The sequence below is a fragment of the Coregonus clupeaformis genome, unplaced genomic scaffold (genome assembly GCF_020615455.1).
Source record: "Coregonus clupeaformis isolate EN_2021a unplaced genomic scaffold, ASM2061545v1 scaf2694, whole genome shotgun sequence".
In the NCBI taxonomy this organism is placed as follows: Eukaryota; Metazoa; Chordata; class Actinopteri; order Salmoniformes; family Salmonidae; genus Coregonus; species Coregonus clupeaformis.
In genome coordinates this window covers 13409-20000 of record NW_025536148.1, presented here as the reverse complement: position 1 = coordinate 20000, position 6592 = coordinate 13409, and positions in this window count along the sequence as shown.

Below are 6592 nucleotides of genomic sequence, written 5' to 3'. Positions count from 1 at the left end.
GCGCATGCTAGCCTGTGGGCTGTTCATATGGCCTAACTATCAGTCTGACTGTGTCATGTTATGCAGCATGCTAGCTCTGTGGGGCTGTTCATATGACCTAACTATCAGTCTGACTGTGTCAGGTTACGCATGCTAGCTCTGTGGGCTGTTCATATGGCCTAACTATCAGTCTGACTGTGTCATGTTATGCAGCATGCTAGCTCTGTGGGCTGTTCATATGACCTAACTATCAGTCTGACTGTGTCATGTTACGCGGCATGCTAGCTCTGTGGGCTGTTCATATGACCTAACTATCAGTCTGACTGTGTCATGTTACGCAGCATGCTAGCTCTGTGGGCTGTTCATATGACCTAACTATTGGTCTGATGTGTCATGTTACGCAGCATGCTGGGGCCTGTGGGCTGTTCATATGGCCTAACTATCAGTCTGACCTTGTCATGTTACGCGGCATGCTAGCTCTGTGGGCTTTCAGTGTGTTTTCAGTCACACTTGCTTTAGGAACTGTAGGCTACTGTCATCCTACATTTCTTCACCATTATCTGATAGGCAGAACCTTCACCAACATGGCATACTTGGACACTTAGTTATCTCCCTGGCTTAAGGATTTTAGTCATTTGTAGACACAGTCTCATCATAGTGGCTTTTTGTGGTAGCATGATTATCTGTTTTATCTGACTGACTTTTCGTTTCATGTGAAGTCTGAGCGAACCCAGCTAGCGCACAACGTTCTCAGAACCATATGTTTCTTAGAGCTGGTGAGAGATGTGGTTGTCCTGTGTTTATTTTGTATACAACCTTCCCACAACTTTCTGGGAATGGTGCAGGATAGTTTTGGCTTTAACATTCTCAGCGCATTTAAGGTATTTACATTTACATTTTACATTTCAGTCATTAGCAGACGCTCTATCCAGAGCGACTTTCACTGCTAGGTGAGAGTGCATACATTTTCATACTTGACAAAAAACATTATTTTCTTGGTATTTCATTACTTTAACAGACCATTTTTGATATTGGGAATGTTCTCAAACAGTTCAGAGGCTATTTAGAAACAACATTCTTCTGTGGGAATTTCTGTACTTCAGCATAACATTTCCTACAGGTTTCCTCGTAGTTCTACATACAGTCATGTTCTCAAATTGTTCCGAGAACGTTAAAGACCCAATGCAGCTGTTTTTATCTCAATATCAAATCATTTCTGGGTAACAATTAAGTACCTTATTGTGATTTTTTTCAATCAAAATTAACAAAACTAACTTTTAGCAACTTCTTAATTGGCAGAGAGGTTTGGAACTCGCTTTATATCTTATTGGTCTATCTCGTAGAAGTTTAGCTGGTGGAGCTGGCGTGCAACGCCAGGTTGTGGGTTCGATTCCCACGGGACCAGTGTGGAAAAAAAAAAAAAAAATTAAATGTATGCACTCACTAACTGTAAGTCGCTCTGGATAAGAGCGTCTGCTAAATGACTAAAAATGTCTATTAACTGATCGGGTGATGTCACCAGGCAGGACAAAACTCCATCCCACCAAAACAGGCTGAAGTTTCGGGGCATTATCATCATCAAAGGGTATTATCATCATTTTCACAGTATTATTCCAACCTCATAGTGTGGAAATATATACAACACACAGGGAAATCACATGTTTGACTGCACTGGGCCTTTACGAAAACATTCCATAAAAACCACAAGAAACCTTTTTTAATATATTTTGTTTTATATACTTGTTGTGTATGCTATTGCCCACCATAGTTGACCAGGCTCTATCTGAACTACAGTCATTGTATTACAGAAACACCTTCTTGACCTGAAACTAGTATTGAATACAGGTAAAACTAAGGATATGTTGTTCTCTACAGCACATACATGTACATTTTAGTCATTTAGCAGACGCTCTTATCCAGAGCGACTTACAGTTAGTGAGTTCATACATTATTTTTTTTTATAAAAAAAATTTCATACTGGCCCCCCCTGTGGGAATCGAACCCACAACCCCTGGCGTTGCAAACGCCGTGCTCTACCAACTGAGCTACATCCCTCTGCCGGCGGCTCCCTCCCTACCCTGGACGACGCTTCAATGGCGCCTGTCACCTCCCCGGTGGCTGATGATTTAAGCATGTGTACTTTGGATCGTGTCCGTATTGATCGTGCCCTGCTTACAAATATCTGGACGCTGGATAGATGAAAAGCTGTCTTTTAAAAAATACATATATTGACGAAGCAGTTAAGAAGCTGAGAATAAAATGGGCTTCTCTCGAAATAAATCCTGCCTCTCGCTAAATAGTAGTAAAGTTCAGATTGTCACAACCGCCGAACACAGAGGACCAAGCGTAGCGTGGAATGCGAACATACTTTATTTTTTAATGATCACACGAACAAAACAACAAAACGACACGTGACGCCCTGGCAATAGACACTAACCAAACACGGAACAAGATCCCACAACACACTGTGGCAAAACAGGCTACCTAAGTATGGTTCCCAATCAGAGACAAACAAGCAACAGTGATTCACGCTACCTCTGACTGAGAAACCACACTGGCACAACATAGAAACAAATGAACTAGATAAACAACCTAGCACACAAAACACATAGAAACAACCCACCCTGGCTCAACATAACAGAGTCCCAGAGCCAGGGCGTGACACAGATTATTCCGTCGACGATCCTATCGGTCCGAGACTCACTCATATGAACGACATCTGAAACCAAAAGCCGTTAGATGCAGTTTATCATATCGCGCACCGCGACATTATTACGGGTTTTAGCACTCGCCGCTAAGTGCTTCTACCAGGAAGTCGGTTGGCCCTCCTTGATGTCACGTAGGTCGATAAATTGCTATATTTTCATTTTACAAAAAGTCCCGCTGTAATGTAATATCATTACTAAACTTTAGACATAAGAGTTACCATACAGTGGGTGGAAAAGCATTTAGTCAGCCACCAATGTGCAAGTTCTCCCACTTAAAAAGATGAGAGAGGCCTGTACTTTTCATCACAGGTACACGCCAACTATGACAGACAAAATGAGGGGAAAAAAATCTAGAAAATCACATTGTAGGATTTTTAATGAATTTATCTGCAAATTATGGTGGAAGAAATAAGTATATGGTCAATAATAAAAGTTTCTCAATACTTTTGTTATATACCCTTTGTTGACAATGACACAGGTCAAACGTTTTCTGTAAGTCCTCACAAGGTTTTCACACACTGTTGCTGGCATTTTGGCCCATTCTCCATGCAGCAAGATCTCCTCTCTAGAGCAGTGATGTTTTGGGGCTGCCGCTAGCCAACACACTTCTCAACCCCTCCAAAGATTTTCTGATGGGGTTGAGATCTGGGAAGACTGGCTAGGGGCCACTCTAGGACCTTGAAACGCTCACGAAGCCACCCTTCGATGCCACTGGCGGTGTGTTTGGGATCATTGACAGGCTGAAAGACCCAGCCACGCCCACCTTAATGCCCTTGCTGATGGAAGGAGGAGCTTTTCCCTCAAAATCTCATGATGACATGGCCCCATTCATTCTTTTCCTTTACACGGATTCAGTCGTCCCTGGTCCCTTTGCAGAAAGCAACAGCCCCAAAGCATGATGTTTCCACCCCATGCTTCACAGTAGGTATGGTGTTTTGATGCAACTCAGCATTCTTTGTCCTCCAAACACGACGAGTTGAGTTTTTACCAAAAAGCCTCTGATTTTGTTTCATCTGACCATATGACATCCTCCCCCAATCCTCTGCTGGATCAATCCAAATGCACATGCACTGGCTTAAGCAGGGGGACACTGCCTTGCACTGCAGGATTTGAGTCCCGGCGGCGCAGTGAGTTATGATGGTAGGCTTTGTTATTTCCCAGCTCTCTGCAGGTCATTCACCAGGTCCCCCCGTGTGGTTCTGGGATTTTGCTCACCGTTTTGTGATATTTTGACCGGGTGAGATCTTGGGAGCCCCAGATCAGGGAGATTATCAGTGGTCTTGTATGTCTTCCATTTCCTAATAACTGCTCCCACAGTTGATTTCTTCAAACCAGGCTGCTTACTATTGCAGAATTCAGCCTTCCCAGCCTGGTGCAGGTCTACAATTTTGTTTCTGGAGTCTTTGACAGCTCTTTGGTCTTGGCCATAGTGGAGCTTGGAGTGTGACTGTTTGAGGTTGTGGACAGGTGTCTTTTATACTGAGTTAACAAGCTCAAACAGGTGCCATTAATACAGGCACCGAGGGAGGACAGAGGAGCTTTAAAGAAGAAGTTACAGGTCTGTGAGAGCCAGAAACTTGCTTGTTTGTAGGTGACCAAATGGATATTTTCCACCAGAATTTGCAAATAAATTCATTACAAAAAATCCTACAATGTGATTTTCTTGAGAAAAAAAATCTAAATTTGTCTGTCATAGTTACGATGTACCATGATGAAAATTACAGGCCTCTCTCATCTTTTTAAGTGGGAGAACTTTGCACAATTGGTGGCTGACTAAATACTTTTTCCCCCACTGTACCTCTGGAAATTCCCTTGGTCTCTACTGGAGTAAATCAGCTTTTAGTTTTTTTTGCACCTTATTTGTGGAACAAATGTTTTGGTGCCTCTAGGCCAATTCAGAAAGCTGATTGAGGACCTTTTTATTGATGAATGAGTTTGTTTTTTATGACTGTGTTTTTCTTTCTACTTGCATTTTGTATTTTTATCTTGATGTGTGTATTTTCTGTTATTTATGTAATTCAGGGCTCATCTGTAAAAGATACCTTGGTCTCAGTATGAATCCCTGATCAAATAAAGGTTACATAAATAAAATAAACATTTTCAGAGAATGTTCGAAGAATGTTATTTAAAGACATACATCGCTCTCAGAACGCCAAGAAAACATTCCATAAAAACCACAAGAAAAGGTTTGTAATGATAAGAGAACGCTCTAAGAATGTTATTTAAAAACATATACGCTCCGTTCTCAAAGGCGTCAACAAAACTCTCTATATCCTCTATCTTGTTCAGTGTGTTCAGGTGTGATGGCCACGCTCACTAATTGGTCACACCTGATCTTAATGTTTGTTAATGCTAACATCTTTTGATAAAGGTTGCAGAAAGAAAAAGCCACATCTCAGACTGGCCAATAAAAATAAAAGATTAAGATGGGCAGTCTGAGATTTGGCTTTTTCTTTGCAACTCTGCCTAGAAGGTCAGCATCCCGGAGTCGCCTCTTCACTGTTGACGTTGAGACTGGTGTTTTATGCGGGTACTATTTAATGAAGCTGCCAGTTGAGGACCTGGTGAGAGCGCCTGTTTCTCAACCTAGACTAACTGTAATGTATTTGTCCTCTTGCTCAGTTGTGCACCGGGGCCTCCCACTCTTTTCTATTTTGAGTAAGAGACAGTTTGCGCTGTTCTGTGAAGGGAGTAGTACACAGCATTGTACGAGATCTTCAGTTTCTTGGCAATTTATCGTATGGAATAGCTTCATTTCTCAGAACAAGAAGACACTGACGAGGTTTCAGAAGAAAGTGATTTGTTTCTGGCCATTACCTGTAATCAACCCACAATTGCTGATGCTCCAGATACTCAACTAGTCTCAAGAAGTGCCAGTTTTATTGTTCTTTAATCAGCACAACAGTTTTCAGCTGCGCTAACATAATTGCAAAAAGGTTTTCTAATGATCAATTAGCCTTATAAAATGCTAAACTTGGATTACAAACCCAACGTGCCATTGGAACACAGGACTGATGGTTGCTGATAATGGGCCTCTGTACCCTATGCAGATATTCCATTAAAAATCAGCCGTTTCCAGCTACAATAGCTATTTACAACATTAACAATGTCTACACTGTATTTCTGATCAATTTGATGTTATTTTTAATGGACAAAAAAATTGCTTTTTTTTCCAAAAACAAGGACATTTCTAAGTGACCCCAAACTTTTGAACGGTAGTGTATGTATACACATTGTTATAAGACTAGAGCTATGGTCCACTAATATATATATATATATATATATATATATACACACACTGTTTTAACGGTTCTTCTTCCATCTCCTCTCCCCCAGGTCTGGAGATCACAGCAGAGAGCTTCACGGAGCGGTGCAATGGCTTCCTTGTGCCAGCTGGCTGAGACGCTACAGGAGAAGTTCAAGCAGAATCAGACACAGAACCGCGGAGAACTTCCTCTTGGCAATGGAAAGGCACGAGAAACCTTTTCACACTATCATGCTGGCCCGAATAGTAAACCAGAACCAATGCCGAGGTGGCTGGTCCTTGCCTGGTCCCGAAACGGCAAGGCTTTTGGGGAAACCTAAGCACTGCAGCGCAGCAAATACAAAGGCAGGGATCTGGTCTGATCTAGGTTCTGTGTTCAAAAAAGTGTCTCACAGCAAAAGTGCTGATGTAGGATTATCAGTTTTTGCCTTTTAAATCATAATGAATAGCATTATATGGACAAGGGGAACCTTATCCTAGATCAGTACTCCAGTACTGAGACGTTTTTTTTGAATACGAGCCTGATCTGTTTGTGCCATATAGCCAACTCCTGGTGGTTGGTTGGTTGGTTGGTTGGTTGGTTGGCATGCCAATGACCATAAAAAGTGGTCAAGACAGCACAAACAGATCTGGGACCAGG